The following is a 22708-nucleotide window of genomic DNA, read 5'->3' as shown; positions in this document are numbered from 1 at the left end:
GGTTGTTTGGAATTCATTATGAAGCTGTGTGAAAGAGCATGTGGGTTAAAGAGGTTCACTGCTAATTAATACCTTTACTCCTAACGAAGTAGCTCCTTGCTCCTGGGGTTAGGCAGAGTGTGAGAAGAAAAAGAAGCAGGCAGTTGTCTGCAGGCTCTTTCAGGCCTGAAACAGCAGAGGAGTACATGTAAAGTTTAGGGAGACAAGCACCAACACAAGGTGTAACTCATTGCCACCAGATTTGCAACAGCCCTAAGGCAGCAGGGCTGAATGTGTATGATCAGAATAAGACTTCTTTTCTAAAACTCCAAACTTCAGAAGACCAACAAGGGTTTTCTTTGTATAATTTTCTGTGAGATTTGCTTAACCTGAGTAGTCTTTCCACAAGAGGTCTTGGATGGTGCTATGTTGTGTTCAGGCTCGAAAACACAGAAAGAGTTATGACAATTATTCATCTGCCTCTGTCCTCTCTTCCTGGCAAAGATGCCTCTGATCTGCTCATCTATGAAGAGCCTGGTGAATTTGGGTCATTACTTGCAGATCACCCTGTTGCCACCAGTGTAGCCAAAGTCCATAAGCAGTTGGACACTTTCAGGATGTTGGGAGGACGTGAGCAGTGTGACTCCTGGAGCGTGGAAAGCATGGTGGGCTGTGTTGCCCTGAGAGCCATTCCTATTTGCATCCTGCTCATGAATCCACTGACCCATTGCCTATGCATTTTATGTTACTAACTAATGTCTAATTATTTTTTTCACTGTTGAATTCCTTGCAGCTCTCTTTAAAGTTTAGTAGGTAAGAAGATTAAAACATAAATGCCATTAAATATGCTTTAAATATCAGACCTATTGAAATACTTCCAGGTTCTGTATCCTCTTAAAAAATAATCCCTATTCAAAACAGAGGAAATGTCATCTGCATTAGTGTCTTCTGAGTTTAAGATTGGATTATACGGGGAATTATGTAAAATAGCTTTGGAAATCTGATAATTAAAAAAAACTTTGGACTATGTTATTTATGACATTTTAAACCTCTGTAACATTTGGGGATGTTTTCTGTGCCGTACATGTACTGTTAACTTCACCTGTAAGATTTTCTTGCATAACTTCGTGTGAATTAATGGTCATAGAGTCTGAATTCAGATTCAGTCAAGCTGGATGTGCTGGGATTTGAAGGCAATTACTGGATCTACATGAAGTTAAAGCTGGGGATGGGCAGATCAGGATGTTGTTCTCAGACCACTTTGTGGGTTGTCCTCTGTCTCCATAGGGAAGTCAGGAAGAAAAGAACCAGAGGCTAATGTTAGCTGAATTACTTAAGAATGTCCTCCCATATCATCCTGTATAGGAGCCCCAGAACATCCCCAAAAGTCCTCAAAATTTCAGTGCCCATTTATTAATGAGCACAATTACTCCAGTGAGTCCCTCTGAAAAGGGCAAATGAAGTCCCATTACAGCCATTCCAGTTTGCACATTTAAGTGTTGTAGTACAAAAGGCAAATGGTCAGGACAGGGCTGCTTGGCTGCTCCAAGCCCTGCAGGTTGTGTCCAACACAGAATGCCAGAGCATCTGTAGGATGTTTCCATGGGTCTGCTACCAGAGCTGGGAAACGAAGGGGTCCTTGCATCAGTGTGAAGTGCCAGGGAACAGAGCTCATTTCTGGGAAGGGCAGACAGGATTCCTCTCCAAGGCTGGTAGATTCTCTGCTTTGTGGAGTAGGAAGAAAAACCCTTACACCATCTTGGTTTCTTGCATCAATGAATACACAGCACAGGCTTTGGCAAAATGTCACAAGACCTGGAGGAGAGTACTGAGGTGGACCCTGGAGCCTGGGTGTGGCCTTGCCATCTCTCTCTTCCCAGGATACACCCACCCTGGGCCACACAAACCGCGATGGCTCTCTCTGTCTCTGTGGTCACCTCCCCAGGAGCTGGCTGTGGCTCCCTGTGCCTTGCCCCTCACAGCAGCTGAGCTGGGAGCCATGTCCACTTATGTAGAAGTGCTCCTGATAAATATTGACCAGAAAACTTAGCATAAATATGCAATGAATCTATGAGCCAGTGGGAAATGTTAAACCAAATATTTAGGACAGAGGCTTTCAAAACAGGCCAGGAAAATTCTTTTTCCAGCAAGAGGTGATATGAGCCTATTCTTTCTTCAGCTGGCTAAGCAACAGCGGGAGTGTTTCCTACTAAACAGCCTCATTAGCATAAGAATAACTACAGGGTAAATTTTCAAGCTCATTCCAAGTGAATTCAAAGGGGGGGGGGGGGAATATTCTTTTAATATGCGCAACTCATGCAAACAATGATATGAAACTAATTCATTTCATCATATTATCACCATATCATATTAACTTAAAAGAAATAATAATGCAACATGGAAATGTTTGCATATTAGAGAGAACTCTCATTGTACCCTATTAGCACCATATCGTATTAGTATTAGTATTGCATTAGGCTATTATGCTACAGTGCTAAAATGATGAAATCCCACTGTGAAAACTGATATTGAATTCTTGTAATGTTTCGGAACCATTTTTAGCACTGAATATAAATAATTCATGGGAGCATATCTAATGAATTGATGAAAACCCCCCATCCCTTGACATTGTGACAGTATTTATGAATGTAAAGTCATGAACAGGATTTTTTTTTTAATGGAGATGCGCTGGGACTGAAATATCTGGCTTATCACTTGACCCAGTGTGCTTATGTCACACAGAGCGTCGGGTTGAGTTGCCACATTTCTCAGGTAACACAGCAAAGGTGGCATCTAAGAAGTGGCCTGTTCCAGGATCAGGGGTGCACAGCTCCCCTTTCCAGATGGGCTGCCTCCAGGACATGCTGAGACCCGTGAGCAGCCAGACCCTGTCCAGCACAGGGTCACTGCACTAATACCACTCAGGCCCATCTGCATTGACTTCTTGAGTTGTTAAGATCTGAGACTAATGGCTAAATGCTAATGAGAAAATATGTATTTGCCTCACAGGCTTTTATGGAATTATCCTTTCACTTACCCAGCATTTGGTGTTGTTGTGTGATTGCAAGGGTAGTTATTACCACAAGCAGTGCTGAACTTTGTTTTATGCAGATGTATTGCTGGCAGACTGGATCCCATGACTCTTTAGGAAGGTAGAGGGCTGTATGATGAACTAGTGAGCATTAACTCAGCCTTTAAGGGCCCCGTGAGGAGCAGCTGAAGCAGACAGCAGTGTCTGTCCCTGTTCCTGGGAGGAGAGAGCGGCTGTGCTGGCACAGGAAGCAGGTGAACTGTGTTCTGGGTTAGTCACTGATTTATGATCTAAATTACCATAACCTCGTTCCTTTCCTGCTGCTCTCCAGCATCTCTTGGCCTATGCAGCAGATCCTTCCTCTCTCTCCTCTGGCTCCTGCATTTGTGTCTGATTCCATGCAACACTGATGACCCTCAATCTAAACCATGGTGCTGCATGACCTATAGGAGAAATGGTAACAGGGGACCCCTTCACAAATCCTTCAGTTTCTTTCTCATGAGGTGTAAATTCAGAGCAGGAGATGCAGGGAAAACAAAGCTGGATTACTGTTTCCACTGCTTTCCAAAAGCACATGAGGACACTGGCATGCTGTGTACCCTGCCTGCCAGGCTCAGAGAGAAGAGCCCATGTGTGCCATGTCGTGAAAGTTTATTGTGCTCTTCAGGCTTGTCCTTTCTTCAGCAGTCTGGGATGCATCTGCTGTGCTTGCAGTGGGAAACATCCGTCAGGTGGGAGGAATGGCTCTGGTTTCAGTGCATGAGACAGCAATGTGGGGGAAGTTTCTCTAAAGGTCATCAGGAGTCACACACTCTCAATACTTTCACCTAGTCTGGCGATTTCAAGGAAAAAATACAGCAGCAAGCTGGGGGATGTTTTTGGTTTTGCAGGATGCAGGGTCAGAGCATTGCGACCTTGTTCAGAGCAGAGAAGGAGCTGATGGGAGTGAGATCCCAGGAACAGCATTATGCAGAATAAGAGCAGGTGAAGAAATATGAACTGTATCCTGTAACCCTTGACAGATGTGTTATGCACATGGTGTTTGCTTCACAACTGGCTTGAGCAATGAATCCATTCAGGAGAAGTTTGATGGTAGGGTAGTGGAGGAGTGCTTGTTTTCTCTCTGTTAATTTTTTTTCCTCACACACAGGTTTGGTTTTCTGTTCTTTCCTCTAGAAAATACTGCTATAATCACTGCAGAGATGGACAGTTCTGCTTAGCTCCCATTTTTGTATTCAAAACTGGAAAAATTACAAGTGCTTGAAGTTTATCCTGGCCAGTAAGCTCCTAGTTTTCACTGGTGATATTAAATTACACATATGTTGCTAGTGAAAATAATTTCAGTTCTTCCTGTAGTCAGTATATAAAGTGTATAAATAACATGTTTGAGAGCTGTTTTTTTTTTTCCTGTGCTGTGTTTTTCTGCTAAGTTGAATACCAGACCTAACATTTATTTATAAGGTAGCTAGAAGAGAATTTTCCTCTGAGAGCAGCAGAGACACTTCAGTACTCACCTAATTCATACTAAAAACAATGGTTTTTTTGTGGATGAACCACAGTAGCAACACATGCCATCTCTATACCAGCAAATAAAAACATGCACTTATTTCACCAGGATGGATGGATGGATGGATAGATAGATAGATAGATAGATAGATAGATAGATAGATTGATATATTGGAAATGGACCCTAAGGTAACTAAACAGTCATTAATTTTTTGCTGTGCTTCCAAAGAAGTATTTGAAATAGATTTCAGCAGCTTGGTGTGGCTTACTGAATTTGTTTGTATGGGTCAGTATGGCCTAATTTTTCATGTGGAAGCTCTTCTACCTGTGGATCATTTAAGGTGAATGTGACAATTCATGACTTTTTTTCATTACTATAAATATCGGACATTTACAAACTGCACCTTAACCTCCAAACATTTACTCCTACAATTATCATTGAATGTTCTGGTAAGCTGGAAACAACTGTTGCTAGTGAAGATCACTGTATTTTGTTGGAAAAGTGAGTGAGATTGTGGCTGGGATGCTTCCTGTGCCCAGGAAGGAAAACTCTGTGCTCCTGCAGACACAGGAGGTGGGTCCTGGCCTTGGGGCACAAGCAATCCCCAGGGATGGAGCCCACGGGGGTTTGCAGTCACTGCCTGCACTGGGGCTTGCTCTGAGCACTATGGAGGGAACATCCCTGGCTGATTTCCCACCTGTCCTTGCTGCTGGCACCTGCCAGGCTGCAGAAGGGGGAGCTCCCACTCTGGGGAGATACAGCTTCCTCTGCCCATGAGGTAAACTGCACCCTGTGAGCTGTTTGCCAGGCAACAGGTATGGCGTATCCCAACTTTAGGAAATCCCTTTTCCATTGTTAAGTAAAAATTGCCGTGTGCTTCATTAAAATTCTGGCTGTTGCAGTGAAATATCTAATAGAAAATATTATTGCAGATTGGACTGTTTCAGTGCTGGCACTATTTTTGACTTTCATGAACAGTTCTTTCAGCAGCATATTGGATCTCCCACAGAGATGGGTATTGAAACTGTTTGAAGCCTACTGTTTTCTGGGCACAAGTGTTCATGTCTACTTGCCACTCTAGAACCTTATTTTAATCATGAGTTTGAAGCTTAGATTTTGTTTCTGCTGCCTGTGAATGAATAAGACTGGTGAGATTCTGCTTTTACACTTGCTTGCATTTGGCTGCTGTGGGGATAGGAATGGTTGCTGTATAAGTTAGCAGCTTCCAAATGCATTTTGCTATTTCAGTATTCCACACTCTATGCATCCTATCATCCCCCATAACTGAGGACTGCAGGCTCCTCCTTTGCTGCTGCAAGCTTTGGTCCCACTGCAGGTAAGGGAGACACATCTGCATGGCACATTGCAGTAGGGCATCAGGAATAGCCCAGTGGGGCTGTGAAAGAGCCATCAGATACACATACTTCCCTTCCTTTTGGGTAGCCTGAATCTCTGTACATTTCCTTGGGATGCAGACACACTCCAGTGATAACTGAGTTGTATTGCTCTAGGATAAACTCTTCTTGTGCGTGCTGTACTCCTTCATCTTGCCAGGGATCACTGAGAGGCCAGGGCAAGGGCCAATGTCCCAGACTGTTCCCCTGAATATCTGTCCAACCTTTTTTCTTCTGTACCTCTGATACATCTCCAGCATGCATCTCCTATAGTCTTTGTTTCCCTGTTCATTCATGCTTCTGATGCCAAAAATCTAAAACCAGACCCCCAGTAGTGTTGACCTCCTTGTGCCTGTGTCTGTTTCTAAATAGCAGGGGGGAGAATTTCTATCAGAATCAGAAAGTACATGGGTTGAAGATGTCCGTAGCTGTGTGTGAGCTGGATTGAAAACAGCTCAGCTCCTTAAAAACTCTGTGGGGTTTATCATGGTGAATACAGCAAACTTGTCTTGTTTTCCAGAGCATCTCTCAAACAAGTGTGTGCTCAGCCACCAAGGCAGGCCTCAACCTGAGCTTTTAGGCTGGGACTGTGAGCTGATGTCCCCAGGAGCTGGAGAAGCCTGGATCCAGTGTGATATTAGTGCCTCTGTGCAAGATGCAGCAGGAGGGAGGTGGTGTTGTGGTGAGGTGGGAGACAGCCTCTCTTCCCAGAACCGAGCAGGATGGTGAGAGTGAACCCTGCCACCCCAGGCAGCCAAATGTGACAGTAATGTCTCTGCTCCAAGGGGTCTGCAGAAGCTGCCTTTGGTTTTTGGAAAACAAATGCCACAATCATAGGAGACTTCAGGAATCTGAGCAGTTCTTCAGAGCATTTGGTTTAGATAAGTAGAAATCATCAGCATCATCTATTTTTTGTGGTAGGTAATATGAGTGCTAATCTGATGAAATGCTAAATGAGCTATGCCATGTCACTGCTGGAAAGATTTCTTTTTACAGGGAGGAAGTTCTGGGTGCTCATTTACTGCACACAAAAATTTCTCAGATCAGTGACTCTCTCCAGCAGCTCTGTTATTTGAAAGGAACACTGAGATTGGTGCAGTGATAGAGAGAACCATAAACTTGTGAACAGTCATGGATGTGACAGTGAGGGGACAAAATCATGGATATGAAATGGGTCTTAGGCAGATGCTGAGCTGGTTCTGAAAACAGTCAATGAGCTGGAAGGTTAGACTCATAGAGGGATGAGAAGATTGTGCTGGTGCCCAGTTCAGGAAGGGATTAAAGCCAGGAGGGAGCTGCATGCACAGATCAGTGTGTGTGGGTGGAATTGGTGATACTGCTGGGCCCACATTCAGTCATGCCTGGACAGAATTTCTTGGGTCTATGGAAGGGCACCCATACATGTAAAGAAAGCAATGGCTTGGGAAAGAAGACCCAAAATTGTCATTGGAAGCTAAGCCTGAGTCATGGCCTGGCCCTGTTTAGATGAACTCCTGCACTGACCTGGGATCAGGTCTAACCCCAGCTCCTGAGGCAGGATTCCCCTTACTGTGGATTCCCCTGCCAGTGCAGGGGGGCAGCCCATCATGCCCTGGCAGGATCCTGGCAGGCAGAAGATGCTCTACACCTTCTGCAGCACAAGGCTCTGCCAAGTACAGCAAAGGCAATGGGAGCATGCTTTTGGATTTCATGTGGATTCCATGCCACTTTAACAGGCTTCTGCACAGAGAAAACACCTTGCACTTGGCAGAATCATAGCTGTATTGCTCAAAGTCCAATTACAATCAAATCTTGCTAATTTGTGCCCATAACTGGAGATTCAGTGAAAATAACAAAACTTTTGTAAGTTATGGAGTAAGTGGTACACACATTTAAGAAGGGTGGCTAATGCATTACGGAATTCATTATCACCTTACAAACTTCTTCACACTCTGGAAAAGGATGAATGCTCTTAATTCATTTATTTTGACAAGGTTTGTTTCTTAAACATCTTTTGTTATAGCTGACAAGTTTGTACTGTTAAAAAAAGAAGCAATGAATCATAATTAAGGAGACATTATAATAGCCCCTTCTTAGCAAGCCTGTGCCATTTTTTTGGCTACAGCTTGTGGCAGGCGTGGATAGAAGTGATTGTGTGTGGTACTGCACTCTGCTCACAAAAGCTGCTGATGCAGCCAGTGCCTGGGAAGTCCTTTCTGCAAAACAAAAATTGCAGTGACTCCATTTGTCCTTCTGTTGAGGAACTGCTGCTTTTTACAAAATTGATAAAGTAAACAAACAAAATAGTTCTCATTTGGCATAATATCTTAGGGGAAAAAAATTATAAAGGAATCTTTTCTGTCATGAGGAGGGTATCTCTGCCACTCTGACAATGTGCCCAAGGAAAGAGTTTGACTGAATGTTTGTTGCTATTAAAATCTTACTGTTTTGTTCCCTGCTAACATAGTATCTCATTGAATAAGAAATACAGTTTGGAGGAAAACAGATCAGATTCGCAGGTCAGAGGCTCTGCAAAAATGGGATTTGAACCTAAGCAAAGCAACCTTGAGGCAAGGCTGCCCTTCGTTGAATGCCAGATGTGCAGTGAGGGTAATTACCATGGCCCACGCCAGCGCAGGGTTGGGATGGGAGCCAGGCAAAGGTCAGCTCCTGGCAGGAATCTCCCTCGCATTCCTGGGCTGCCCCGGGTGCAGAATGCTGTTTGTCTTTCTGGCCAGCAGCACAGTGGGCACAGGTACCGGTGTCTGCCTGTAAATCCATAACCAACTACCACAGGTTAAACAGACCGAGGGAATAACTGCAGTTTTCCTGAGGAAGCGTGATTGTCAATATAGCAAGACCCCTGAATTATGAATTCAGCAATGATTGCTATTACAGAAATGGCCTTAAATGAGTATCATTTTGTCAATTAACCTTTTACAATTCATAGTTTATTATCGCCTAGAACAATCTACTTTTAAATACTCTTTTTTTTTAACACGACTCTTGCTGCTTTAAACACTTGCTACCTGCTCTTTAGCCTTTGAACAGAGACTGTTCTACTTGCTTAGCATAATGTATAACCCTAGGTCACAAAGCTAAAGAAAACCTGTTTAATTTATGGAGGATTTCATTGTAGCTGAATATTTTGAAAAATTTCCGAACTTTCTGATGGCGTCCAGGCTGACCAAGGATACAAATGTATCTGTGTTCCTAGGTCCAACCACTTTACCCTACTATAATTTAAGCTTTTAATTTCACAACCTACAGTGCCCTGGCTACTTAGCAAAAGAAAAAAGCATTCTTTGTGAAGACTCTGTAATAGAGAATTTTTCTGCTGCAGCAGATAAAATGACAATGACCAAGTAATTATCATAAAAATTATTATTTTCTAAAAAGAATATACTTTAAAAATAAAATCTCTATTATAGGAAAGGGAACAGACAGTAGTTTTGATGAAAAACACTTGAAAAAGGGTGATACGGTTTCTTTGCTATATAAATACAATTATTTTTTTTCTAGAAATACTGTTGCTGTAGCTGTAAAAGGATAGGAGAGAGGAAAGGTTTGCAGAGAGAAGTAGTATTTTTTATTAGAACAGTTGATATAGATGAGAAAATAGAAATGCTTTCAGAGGGCTTGTGTGACTGAGAGCTTTTCCTTTTTTTCCCCCCAACTATTTCAGCTGGTCCAATAAAATATACTCTCTCTCTGCCTGTAAACCTTACTATATTTGTATATAGCTGTGATTTGTCCACTAAGAGGACAAATATTTCTACAATTCTTGAAACTGGTATAGTCAGTAAAAGTTGATTATCAAACACTAAAAAAATTAAAATGCTTCCTTCAAATGCTGAGAACTTGGGATTAGCTTTGTCTGTGAAAGAGAATAATTGCAACCGATGAAGGAACTGCACACAAATAATAAAATGTGGTCAACTCTTCCTTTCAGCAGCTTTGAAGCAGCAGTAATCTAACAAAGCACCTTGCTCTTGCTGTGCTGACAATGAGTCCAGTCTACAAAAAAAGAAATTAAACAAAAAAAGACATTTTAATTTCAAGGTTCACTGGAAAAAACATGAAAAAAAAAATCAATGTTTGCCAAAGAGAAAGACAAACTCTGAAGGGAAATGAAAAAATGTATTTACAAGATTCAAAGAGAATCTATAAATAATGGGACAATAAAAAAAGGAAATAAAATATTTGTCCCTCTTAACTCTAAATATGCAGGTAATATTCCCAATAAATCTTGTACATGAAATGGCCTTAAGGACTCATCCAATTATATTGTTATCAAGAAATTACAAGGAAAAGCAAAATAACCCTCAAATCAAAGGAATGTTTGGAGCAGTTACATCTCCAGTGCATGGCTGCATCACCCCAGGGCTCGAAGGAGGCTGTGACAGCCCTGAGGGTTGCCCTTAGCACAGGCAGGGCTCCTGAGCAGCTCCATGCCCTGGGAGGGGTGGCCCAGGCTCCTGGAGCAGCTCTGGATGTGGTGGTTGTGCTTGGGATGTCGAGACAGGATCGAGCCCTTCTGCCTGGAGCTCCCAGTGCTTGGGCTGCGCCCTTGGCCATGGCCGGGCTCCCTGGGGCCTCGTGCCCAGGCACAGGGGCTGCAGCCACCCTGGCCACAGCAAGGACAGGTCAGCACAGTCTGTGTTCTCCCCCTGGCGTGGCCATGTGCCCTGGGCATGGTGTCCGTGCACACCCAGCCATGGTGCCCCTGCACACCCAGCCCTGGTGCCCGTGCACACCCAGCCCTGGTGCCCCTGCACACCCAGCCCTGGTGTCCGTGCACACCCAGCCCTGGTGCCCCTGCACACCCAGCCCTGGTGTCCGTGCACACCCAGCCATGGTGCCCCTGCACACCCAGCCCTGGTGTCCGTGCACACCCAGCCCTGGTGCCCGTGCACACCCAGCCATGGTGCCCCTGCACACCCAGCCCTGGTGCCCCTGCACACCCAGCCCTGGTGTCCGTGCACACCCAGCCCTGGTGCCCCTGCACACCCAGCCCTGGTGCCCAAGGCTGCTTTCCTCTGAGATGAAATTGATTTTCCATGAGCACTAGTGCCTAAGATCAGGCCTAGTCTCTCTGCCAGGTCTCTAATGCCTTTCTCCCTATTAGTTTTCTGATATTCAGCTACTGGAGCTTTCAGTAAGAATGTTAAGGTCTTATATATACTTTGTCTGATATATAAAACATTTTATCAACTTTATCCATTTAATTCTTCTACAGTGTACAGTGTGCTGAAGTGGCATTATCTTCACTTCACTGATAAGAAGATTTACATCCACACGAAGCCAGACTGGAAGGTCTGGGGTAAGGGCTGGGCCCAGAGCTGCAGATGTGGTGATTACCAGCTGCCTGCTTATGGTGGTGGCTCAAGTGGATCTGTCTCACCCCAGAGTGACCCTGAAGGTCAGGCACCTTTTAAAGGCACCTTTTTTCTTCAGCTTTGGCTAAACCTCAATGAATGTGGGGGGTTGCATTGGCCCTAGCTAAAGGCTACACTTCACTTCAGATAACAGAGCAGATAGGCTTCCTTAGGAAACCAGAGGGGCTCTAAACTGAAAAGGGGGCTTGGATCACCAGATGCAACAACTGCATGTGTAAAAGTATTCAGGAATTATCTTCTAGGTACCTGTGCACAGTGATGCTTCTGTCTGTTAAAGAGAAAAGGAAGCAGCACAGCAGCTCACGGAGGGAACAGTGCAAATGTTGGCCACTAAATATTCCCATGACTATGGCCTAGAGGGGAGTGACAGGGATAGGATTTATTGGCTAACTCCTGACTTGTATTAAAGAACTGTAGGACCTCATCTCTGGTATTTAAGTGTGTAAAAGGGAATTCATCCTGAACCCAAAACCCAAACCACTTCATTTGACGTTCCTTACTCAAAAAAGGCAACTTGGTTTGGCTTTCCTTTCTTTTTGTTTGTTTGTTTGTTTTGGGGTTTTTTGTTTTCCTGGTTAATTGCATGCGCCAGAAGGGATCATAGTTTTATAGCCACTATATTGGACTGCCTGATCAGCATCAAAACCATTTACAAAGTGTATGTTCACCTAAGCATATCAGCTATGCTGTGCTGTCCTCAGCCCTCCAGAGCATGCACTGATGCTCTTGGGTTTGGAAATGGTGTCGGTGCTGCTTGGCTGGTTTGCATCTTACTCCAAGCTTTTAAAGAACTCAGCTCCTGAGATAGACAGAAATTTAATGATTTAAGTGAAGCAATGTCATGTCAGTTGAAGAGTTGGTTCAGGGTCTGTAAATATGATCAAATGCACGGAATACTGTTCAGCCTGGATTCACAACCCTGGGAGGAGAAATCAGCTCTTACTGGACAAGGGGATTTTATGCCCAATAATTAGGCTAAATGAAGCTGTTGCACAGAATGGTGGCAAAGAGCCTCATTTTGTTGGCATGCTATAACATCACATAATACATGAATGTGTTGCAGTAGGTGCTGCTTTCTCCTTCCAAATTTTTTATTACAACCCTAACCATTGACACTTCATTCCCTGCCAATTCCTCTGCTCCCTTCTCTCATGCTGGCAAAAATATAGCAGGAGACCTAAAGCTGCAGGCCTTGGCAGGATCATGTGAATCTGCTGAACACATACATGCTGATTAATTCATTGCCTTAGCAACTGGAAAGTCTCAGAATATTCTTCCTTGTTTATTGGCCCTTTCAGAGTTAATGTGAGCAGTAATGATCATACATGGGCAAAATACAGCAACCATTAACTGACTGCACCTGCAAGGGCCAAAAAACTCCTTTAATCCCAAAAGGTTACCTGTTTCACAAAGTCAGATAGGCATTCTTTGGAGCACCAGCCCAGCTGCCATACTACATACACTGTACATGTCACCCAGCTAAATTTTACATGGTGGCACCAGTGTCCACGTACAGCAGTTTGCTTTGTGGGCACACACGTGACTGCTCCATGTGCAAGGAGGGGGGAATCTGGCTTTTGGAAAGCAGTGTGCAGATGGAACCCTTGATTGTGCAATTCACCTTTTTTGTTTCGTCTCGGAAGACTCGTGGGTCTGCAGAGGAAGTGATGTCCAGGGTGTTACTGTAGGCAGGGCTCGTGGGTGCCTGTCTGGGTGTGCTGGGCCCTGGCAGCAGCCTCACGGTCCCACAGGAGCTGGTGGCAGCTGGAGCTGGTGGCACAGCCTGTGCAGCATGGGGCCGTGGTGCCGTGCTGCCAGGGGAGCTGTGCCAACAGCTCCCTGCTCCCCTGGGAGAGCCTGGGGAGGGAAGGGCAGAGGGGCTCCCTGGGTGTTGAGTAAACACTGCAAAAGGAGCTGGTTCAGTAGATGGGCATGTCTCTGTTCAAGAGCAAACATTATGTTCATGTTTCATTCTTTTGATTTAGCTTTTACAGTGCTTATTAAAACAACATTCTTGGCTGAACCCTTGCTGCCTGATGAGCGTGTTCCTTGACTCAAAGTCCAAGAATGAAAATCTCTCCAGCTCTGCTGTGATGGATTATGGCAGCTCTAGACTATTTTTTCATAGTCTTTTAGAACTTCTGCATGGTTTTCACTCAAGAGTGACGCTCTGTCCCTCATTCGGATCATTTTGTTACTGGGGCCATCTAAGAGAAGTAATTGGATTGCCTGATTCTCCAAGCTGTCTTTCATCTAGATCCAAAGGCTGTCACACAGGCATCTACACATACATCAGTCCTAATAGAAGTCCTGTCTGTTTCTTCAGGAAGACTTTCCAGAAACTCTCCTTTTCTCTGACCATCTGTAGTTGTGGGCTCCCTTTTCAGCTGTCCTCACACATTGTATAGTGCTTTAAGACCCTGAAAATACACAGGAAAAAATCACTCCCCCCTTTTCTCTAGCAACTTTCAAAACCTGCCAGCCCTGTGGCAGATTCTCCTGCCTGTTTAGGGGAGCCCACACCAGCAAAAGGTCCTGTAATTTCTGTTATTCCCAGGAAGTACAGGAAGGTTCCAGAGCTCATGCTGCTTTCTCTGTGAGACCTACAACATTTTCACCACCTCTGAAGTAGCTGCTTCTCTCTTTTTCTATTTTTGTGTAAACACAAGCTGCCCATTGGTAAACTCTGAGCTTAAAAATCCAAGTGCTGTCAGGAGGAATCTACATTTGCTTTAAGGCAATTAGGTGACTCATGGCTGTGTCCTTTCTTCAGCTGCATGGAGAGAAGTCAAATCTCCCACGGCTGGATGAAGCCAACTCCCCGCCATCCCTCTATGAATAAGCCCAACACAAATGCCTATGAACATTTCCCAGACTGAGCTCAGAAATGTGCTCGCCGACACAGAGCCACCATATTAAAGGTGTTGAAGTGCAAGCTGTGTAAGCCTGAGGAAATGTACAGAGCTAATGAAAGGAAGACTGCATACTCCAGACTTTTTAGAGTACAACAAGAAATAGCATCTGGATTTCTTCACAGACTTTTTTTTTTTCATGTCTGTGAAAACTCTGATTCCATATTTACTAATAAATAACTAACAGCCTCTTACTCTGGTGAGACAGTTCCATACTGGGAGATTTACTTTAAAATTGCAACTGCTGGCTATCAGATATGATTTGAGAGTATTGATTTTGGAGGCAGGTATTTTTCCCTATGTACTCTTTCCACTGCCCTTCTTGAAAGATGCACCATTTCTTGTGAGTTTTTTGGGGGGAAGAATAGAGTTTCAGGCTACAGTTTTTATGAAAAGAATGCAATGCATCCTGAAGCTCAGAGACTACTGTGCTTGTATTAATTGATGTCCAGAGATGAGGAAGTCTTCTATTTTAAATCAGTCCTCCTCCTGCAAGAAGCATGGAATAATAAAAGGGACTGTCAACAGAGTACTAGGTAAATGTTGCCATGGGCCAAAGGACTCTCCCTTTACCTAGAGCTCTTTTTGGAAACAAGCAGTTACCAAATCAAAACATATTTACTTGATGCAACCAGTAGTGAAAACACTGATGTTTGCAAATGCCACCGTACAAACAACAAATTTTGCCTCTAATAGGCTGGTTTCCACCAATGTGTTTTAATGGTTTTTTAATGGTTAGCATATGGGCAGAGGGAAAGCCAATGTTTTAGAAGCTCCCCTCAGCCAGATAAAGGTGAGGAATTAATGCTATTTCAAGTCAATGCTCTTCCAAAAGAACTCTGATAACAGTAGTTAGTTAATCTGTTTGTTTCTGCCTGTTTGTGGGAGATCACATTGGGTTTGTCTTCAGCCTGGTTTGCTTGAACAGCACAGAAAGCCCAGCTTAAATACTTATTTTGGTCAAGCAGCACTTCAGGAAATTACTGATGCTGCCTTTGAAAGCTCTGCCTATTTTACAAAGGCGGGGAGGGGGAGATTATTTAAAAGTCAATGATATGAAACTAACTAGATATATTTGAAATATTGATTACATATATCTTCTGAAATAGGGTAATGGGATATTCCTAGATGCTGTATGCATGTTTATACATCTCTGAAATGTTTGATTAATGTGCACCTAATCTTTCTTTCTGTTAATAGACCATCATATTTCTTACTAAGAAATGAATTATTCGGCCACTGGTACAAGTGGCTGAGAGAAGACCATTTATAATGCTGCATCTTCAGCTAGTGTTTCTTCAGCAAGTAATCTTTGACCTGGAAAGCTGTTTCACTGAAAATGACTAATTTTGCCAATTTTACTTTTTGCTTTGAATATGTTTTTCTGGTGGCAGTTTAATCTATCCTAAAAGACTTATTTTATACTTTACAATATTGGTAAAACATAAATAGAAAATAGACAAAGGAAAACCTTCATGAAGTAAAACTTCAATTCCATTTATGGAGATCCTACCCCAGAACTCTGAATTTGGAAGTGCAAAGTGATGTATTGGTATGCAGAAAGTTAAAAAAATCCAAACAAACAAACAAACAAACAAACAAAAAAAAGTAAAAGACAATCCAGAATTGACTAGCTGATACTTGTCTTTGTTCATAAAATATATTGTCATTCTACTCTGGTTTTGAGTTTGCTTTCCATTTTTATTTTAAGATTATCTCACATTTTCATCATTTTCTACCACTTGTTTCAAGCAATACCACTTTTCACATCTCTCAAAATTGCTTAGTTAGGAGATTCAACAAATCACAGGTACTGATAACAACAGTTGCTCTCTGCCAGCCTTGTCTGTATCAGCCCCAATCTTGCCACTAAGACTCTATAAGCAGCACTTCTGTATGCAGTGATTTTCAAAATTACAGTGCTAAACTTCGAGAAACAGGGATGTTCATCACTTTTGCACATTTGGTCGTAGGCTCAGCTGGAAACACTGAGCATTATGCAGGCAAACAAACCATGACAAGCTACAGTTGTGGGACTGGGTGAATTTTGTGGAAAGGCTGCCGAGGGTTAGTTTGCTCCTTGGCAACTTCTATAAGATAAATTGAGCATTTGCATTTGAGAGCTCAGTAAAGATCAATAGGCAAATAATACAAAAGTCCAAGCTCTCTGAGTTTGGGTCATAGCCCTGAAGACAAGTCCTAGTGTCCACATTCTCCTTTGAACCCACAATTAAAAGTAGTAGTTTGGAATTTCCATCCACTTTAATGAATTTCAGATTTCAGCCCAATCCACATTTGACATTCAGAACCCTTTACAGAATGTTGAGTTGTCACTAAAAAGCAGAAGCATTTTAAAATGCAGACTTTTTGCTTTGAGAACAGAAAACACCCACTGAATCCACCTATCAGTAAAATCCAGCCTTGCATTGTCTTCAGCTTCGGTCTGGGGATGCTTGGGCCTTTTCTGCACTTAATTTTGCTCTGGAATGACAAGAAGTAGCAGTAGGTTGCATGGTATCTGTTGGCTTTGACATGGAGATTTTTTGATCCATTTTATGGATTGAAGTTCTTCCTATGGTGTCAACTCTGACTTTTGTAAAGCAGAAGAGGAGAACTTTATATAAGGCTTTCTTCCTTTCTTCCTATCCCTCTCTTCAGCTCTCTCCAGACCTTAGACCTCCCAAGGGCTTTTGGAAGCAGGGAAAGACAAATAAAGTTTACCCTGGCTGGAGAAGGGTACAATAGATGTGATCAGACTCTTAATAAGATATTTTAGGACCTCTGTTAAAAGGAAGGTGGAAGGGGGAGGAGAAAGTTTCCAGAAGCCATCTGTATAGGAAGAGCAAAAGATTATGCATAGCTGGAGCATGTGAGATAATGAATTCCTGCCCCATCCCTTCTTCCTCCCCTTCCTCCTCTTCCCCCCATGCTGTTATTTGGGGAGGTGATAAACTCTCTGATTGTGAAAAAGGTCAAGGAAAGTGTTTGGTTACTTTTTTTAAGACATGATTTTGTAATTCAGGCAGCTCCTTCTGAGCTGAGAGAGTTGGGAAGGAGCAGCTGCACCTGCCCAGGGAGTGAGGAAGTACTCGTGTTAAGGGCTGATATTGATACTTTTTACTGTGCAAGTACTGTAGTTAGCTATGTGTACTTAGCAAATGAAAGGTAAACCAGTCTTTTTATTGTAGCAAAAACCAAACATGGGTCATTGGTTTTTATTCTCAAAAGCTTCTGCTGAAATGGAGAAGTATCTCTGTGGGGAGCATCCATTTCTTTCCCCTTCAAAACATTCCAAAACTTTGCCATCTATGCCAGTCTAAAACCCTGGGGTAAATCTCTGCTCTGTTTTGAAGCATAAGGAATGCAGGAGAAGCTGGAGAGGTTCTGACCTCCAGTGAAGACAGTTCAGCTCTGCCATGGTCCTCTGGTTAGCAAAGGAATCAGAGAGAAGCCTTGCTTGAGGGAGGTGATGTAAGGAATTCTTTCTGGAGATTTCTAGTCCTCTCTGTTTTGAAAGAGGCCTATACTTTGCTATGAAGAAAAAAAAGCAGTTTTTATTATTTAAGAAAGATAGCTCCTAAGAGTTTTTGACAAGCTCAATACTAAAAAAGGGAAAAGAGGCATTGAGCATAGCACAGGAAGCTTTCAAAAATTGGCTATTACAGGAAACATTGTCGTGAAGTACATTTCTCTGAAGAACATGCAAAAATGTTCTCTTTTCCATTTTGCTACCTTGCTGCTAAGGTCTGGCAGAGGCAGCTTCTAACGTGCAGCTCCTGTACCTGAGGTGACATTGAAGCCTGCTGGCACTGGGGCTGTGGATGTTGGGCTGGGTGCTTCTTGGCCTGAGCTGGGTGCTTGGGTCCTGATGATCAGAGGGAATGAGAGACACCAAGCTAGAAGCCTTGTCCTGGAAGCCCCAGCTCCTGCAGGCTCCTGGAGCTGCTCCTCCCCTCGCCAGGCTGGCACTGAGCTGTGAGCAAGGCCCTCCTTGCCAGGGTGGTGTCAGCATGTGCTGCAGGGCGGCACCATGAGCTGCTAATTAATGGAAGGAAAAGGCAGCTGCTGAGGAAGTGCCTGATTAATCCATACTGGAGCAAAAGAGGGTGTATGAAGCCTCTAAATTTAACACAACTTTAGGAAAGTGTGTCTTTCTTCAGGCTTGCTTGTGAGTTAACAGCTCTTGACTTCCAATAAAGCTGAAGGAAAACCTGGAAAAGCAATGCTAAGCTTTTGAGTGAAAAGTTCAGACACAAGAGGCAGAGAAATTTAGACACTTTGTTTTTCCTTGCGCAATTGCTTGAAATTTTTGGGTTTTTGATCTGTGATTTTTATGTTCATAGTCTTTCCTAGGAGAAAGCCCCAGCACCTCAGCTGAGTGCTGGTGCAGCTGAGCTGTGCTTGCATTCCAAGGGCTGGGGGACTGCAGTCCCAAACTGTGCCCATATTCCAGGGGAACACGATGCCATGGGAGCAGCAGGCAAACCTGCCAGACAGGGCACAACATCTGCTTCTTGCATGGAGTAACAGGCACCTTCCCTCATAGGCAAGTTTCACCTCCCTGGAAATGAGTTTGGCACCATTTTTCTCTTCTATAGATTCTTGTTCTCTTGTGTCCATATTGATCTGTTCCACTTGGTTTGGTTTTAGAAGTAACTTTTTAATGCATGCAGCTTCTAACCCTGGGGTCCCTGCTGGTCACTCCTCAGCAGCCAAGGAAGGGCAGGCCAGGACAGGGTCCTGGGGTTGCTCGGGCACCTCTTGGACTGAGGCTATGGGGAACACTCCACAGAAAGATTGGAAGGGGGTAGTTATGCTAAGAATAATGAATTTCAGCTATTCCAGGGGGAAAACTTAACTGGGTACATAGGCACCCAGTCTGATAGTTAAATGATCTTAATTTTCCTTAATTAGCTTCTGTTACCTCCCCTTCTTCTCCAGTGGGGCTACTAGCAGAAAGGAGACAGGGGCCTCTGTAAAGTATCCTACAGAAAGCCTCCTGTAAGGCCTTCACATGCCACAAATCAAGATTTTTGTCCCATGGGTAGAAGGTGTTTCAAATGACAGTGAAACATTAGAAATAGGAAAGGATAGGGTCTTTTCCCTTCCTTACTGGTTTCTGAAAAGTGTGATTTATAAGCTGTCAATCATTTCCAATGATCTTAGTCCAGTGTTTACTCAAAAATCATGTTTGGTGTAGCTGGAAGTTGTTACTCACTGATGAGCAAGTCTGAATGCTGAGAATGAGAAATGATTGACATTCTTTAAGGTAAAGGGGGAGACTCTTCATCCAGCAGAAGCTGCCACTGGAACAGATGCTGTTATAGCTTCTGACACTGATCGTGATGAGTGGTGTGTAATGTCAGTAAAAGATGAGAGGCTACAACAACAAAGTGAAAAAGAAGCCTCTGAACACAAATCCCATGGCACCCTGGTAGCAGTTAATAGCCATGACTTCCGTGGCTGGAAATATGACTTTAAAAGGTCAGGCATATATTGGTTAACTTATCACCTAGTCACTAAATAAGCACAAGAGTTTGCTAATTAGTGATCTATTATTATTTGACTCTAGGTTTGTTGGGTTTTTTTAATAATTTTGGTTCAATTTTTTCCTATGGCTTTTGGCAAATATTGCCCAGTTCTCTTTTTATTTCAGGTTCTCCTTTTGGTTAAATATAGCAGATATTTACAGAGAATAATTCATAGCAGAGCTGCACATGGTCCTGAATACTGTGATGCACTCAGGGGTAATGCTGCATTTTGGGCATCTCACTAGCAATATCAAACAGCAAGTTTCCATCTGCAGTTATAAACTTTGTCCCTAAGTAGGAGGAACAGGCTTGGGTTTCGCACCCCCTCCCTCATTTTGCTGCAGAGTCCCTTGCCAGGTTAGTGGAGCAGCATGTGCCTGATGAAAGCACCCAGGAAGTTGTTGGGAGTCAGACCAGGACTCTCAGTTTCAAGGAAATCTCCCCTGAGCAAGGAACCTTGAGTTACCATGAATGAAGGTCCCTTTTGGGAGTAGCCTTTCACTAAACCCCCAAAAATGTGGATAGTGTTCACTTAATGAACTATAAAGTAATATCCTAGATGGCAGAGTGGGTGGACTTTTTTACTGTCTTTCTGGAGGGATGTTCACCTTCAAGCCATGATCTAACTCTTATCCTCCTAGCTTTATTTTTACAAGTGGAATTAAAGTCTTTAAATTGTTCTGTAAGTTGACAAATATTTACACTGCTTGCTGTGATGTGTAAATCAGTCCCTTGTATGCATTAGTAGTAAAGCTCGCTGTGGTTATGTCCAGGTCTCTTGACAGTTGTGCACATGGTAAGAATGAAGTGAGAGGAGATGCAGGGCTGAAATGTGACCACCCTTGCCAGCCCACAGTGCTGTGGCCGTGCGCTTGTCCCTGGCTGGAGATGTGGCCCTGGTCTGTGATGGGGATGTGTTGCTCTGTTTGCTCCTGCAGCGAGGCACCCCAAGGGTGCCCCTCCTGTCTGCCCCACAAGGACAGAGCCCCCCACCCTCAGTGGGGCTCGACTGGAGGCCAGGCACCCCTGGGTGCTGCTCAGGAGCCAGCCCTTGCCTCTGCTGCCCGCAGGGAAATGCCGCAAGGCAGAACACAGACACGTCCACTGCTGCCCTTCACCTCTCATCCTTCTCTTTTTGTTCCTTTGTGCTTCAACTTCTTTAATTGCTGAACTTACTGTTGGGCTCTGGGGTATCATAATTCTGTTTTCTTTAAATGCAAGAGTTCTCAGTGTTGCCTGTTGGGGACAGTGTGTTCAACAGTGCAATTTTTATTCATAAAAGTGCTTTCCCTCACATGATAAATTTCACATGTGTTTCTCCAGGAGCTACAGCAAATCCAGTTTGAGGGTACATGTTTTCATATGATCAAGGTTTAAAAAAAACCCACCATCTTCTTCCTTATTTTTCTCTTTTTCCATTTTGCTTCCTTTGGTTCTGGGATTTGTGCCCATATCTGTCTGCACTCAGAAGGTTTTGGGGATCCAGATGCATTCTCAAGGGCCGGATTACTGCTTCCCACTCCCTTCTGTTGTGCCCCATGGAAACAGCTGTGGAGCTGGGTGATGGGACCTGGGGATGTTTGAAGTGGTAACTGCTGCATTTGTCGTGCTTAATGCCTGTAATCAACAGCACATTTCTGTCTCCCAGTAGTGCAGAGGGTTTGTTGCAGCAGGCTTTTTGTGTAGGCACAGACCCCCGGGATGTCCATGAGTGAGCCAGGACACCTATTTCTTTTTCTTTCCCTCCCATTTTGGAGGGAAAATGGGCCATTCTGGAGCATGTTTGGCCTCACCACGTAGCTAAGCTGAGGATTCTGCTCCCCGAGGACCATGCTGTGATTTGTAAAGCAGTTTCACCTGGCAATAGGAGCTGGTGTAGGGGTTCTCTGCCAGAGTTTCCAGTCTGATGTGCTGGCCTGTCCCCTGTTCCCATGCCATGAGCTCTGAGTGTTGGGAGCTGCTGCTGCACAGTGCCTGGGTCTCAGTTATTTCAGCCCCTCAATTCCACACTCCTTCCAGCCTCCTGCACTGAGGCTGACTCTGTACCTGACACTGAGCCAGGGGGACAACATTTTAGTTATTTGTTAGTGAAACCCAGACAAACAAAACTTTTCAGGAGGCTCTTGCAGAAGCCTGGTAAGGCAGCATTTCTCTCCTCCCAGCTGTGATCCCTGCTAGGTGCTGTGACTTTCTGGAGTTTCTGTTGCTGGCTGCACACCAAACAAGGCTTCCTTTCCTACTCCAGCCTTCCCCTCGGGAATTGTCCCTGGTTCAAAGACTCCTCTGTAGGTCCATGGGCCTTCAAAGAAGACCTTTCCTTTGTATGTCAGCTTTGATACAAATGAACCTCGGAGGTTTAACTGCCAGATAAAAGTAGAGTGCATTAACCCCCTCAATTGCTCTAATGAAGCCAGGGTGAAGTTGGAAAGTCTGGGTCACAACTAATGGATGAGCCATTAACACTTCCCAGGCACAAAAGCACTTAAAAATATCAAACAGAAAATGCATTTAGTGACTTTCAGGTGCAGAGCTGGTCACGGTGTTTTGAGAGCAAACCATCATGAAAAGATTGCAATTTCATTGCCTCTCCCCTACTCTGCTTCCTGCCCTACATGTATTTACATTTAAGGTCAACTCTTCACAGGAGGGTTTTTGCCATCATGAATCTGACAGATGGCAGGTAACTTTTGTCTAAGTGCTTAACACTTCAAGAACTCATGTTGAGCCAGAAACTTGATTTCCAAATTTCAGTACTGATTAACAGTGCTGTACTGGCATGTATTATTGCTGGCTTATTCACTGAATTTATATCAGAAAGGATTGAGATCCTAGTCTCTCTTTGAAAGGATATCCTGCAGGATGAGTTAATTTTTTCATCTGACACCAAGAGACTGGATTAAGATCAGTTGCTTTCCTCCATGATGCTGAATGCCTTGGGTGGATGGGCAGTGGAACCCTGTTCCAGCAGAGAGTACC

At 43.8% G+C, this 22708-nt stretch overlaps 1 protein-coding gene across 1 annotated transcript in view; it reads left to right on the top strand.

Annotated features, from left to right (window-relative positions):
• Nucleotides 1–22708, top strand: part of PTBP2 (polypyrimidine tract binding protein 2) — a 153998-nt gene that overhangs the window by 39048 nt on the left and 92242 nt on the right. Inside the window, exon 3 of the mRNA XM_054285552.1 lies at nt 4187–4289. The gene's annotated coding sequence lies outside the window, so the exon portion shown is untranslated. The remainder of the gene's footprint in view (nt 1–4186; nt 4290–22708) is intronic.

The sequence above is a fragment of the Melozone crissalis genome, unplaced genomic scaffold, assembly GCF_028551555.1.
Source record: "Melozone crissalis strain CALT ecotype California unplaced genomic scaffold, PUWL_Pcris_2 ptg000045l_1, whole genome shotgun sequence".
Taxonomy (NCBI): domain Eukaryota; kingdom Metazoa; phylum Chordata; class Aves; order Passeriformes; family Passerellidae; genus Melozone; species Melozone crissalis.
Note: the sequence above shows the minus strand (reverse complement) of the source record. Positions and strands in the feature narration are given on the sequence as shown.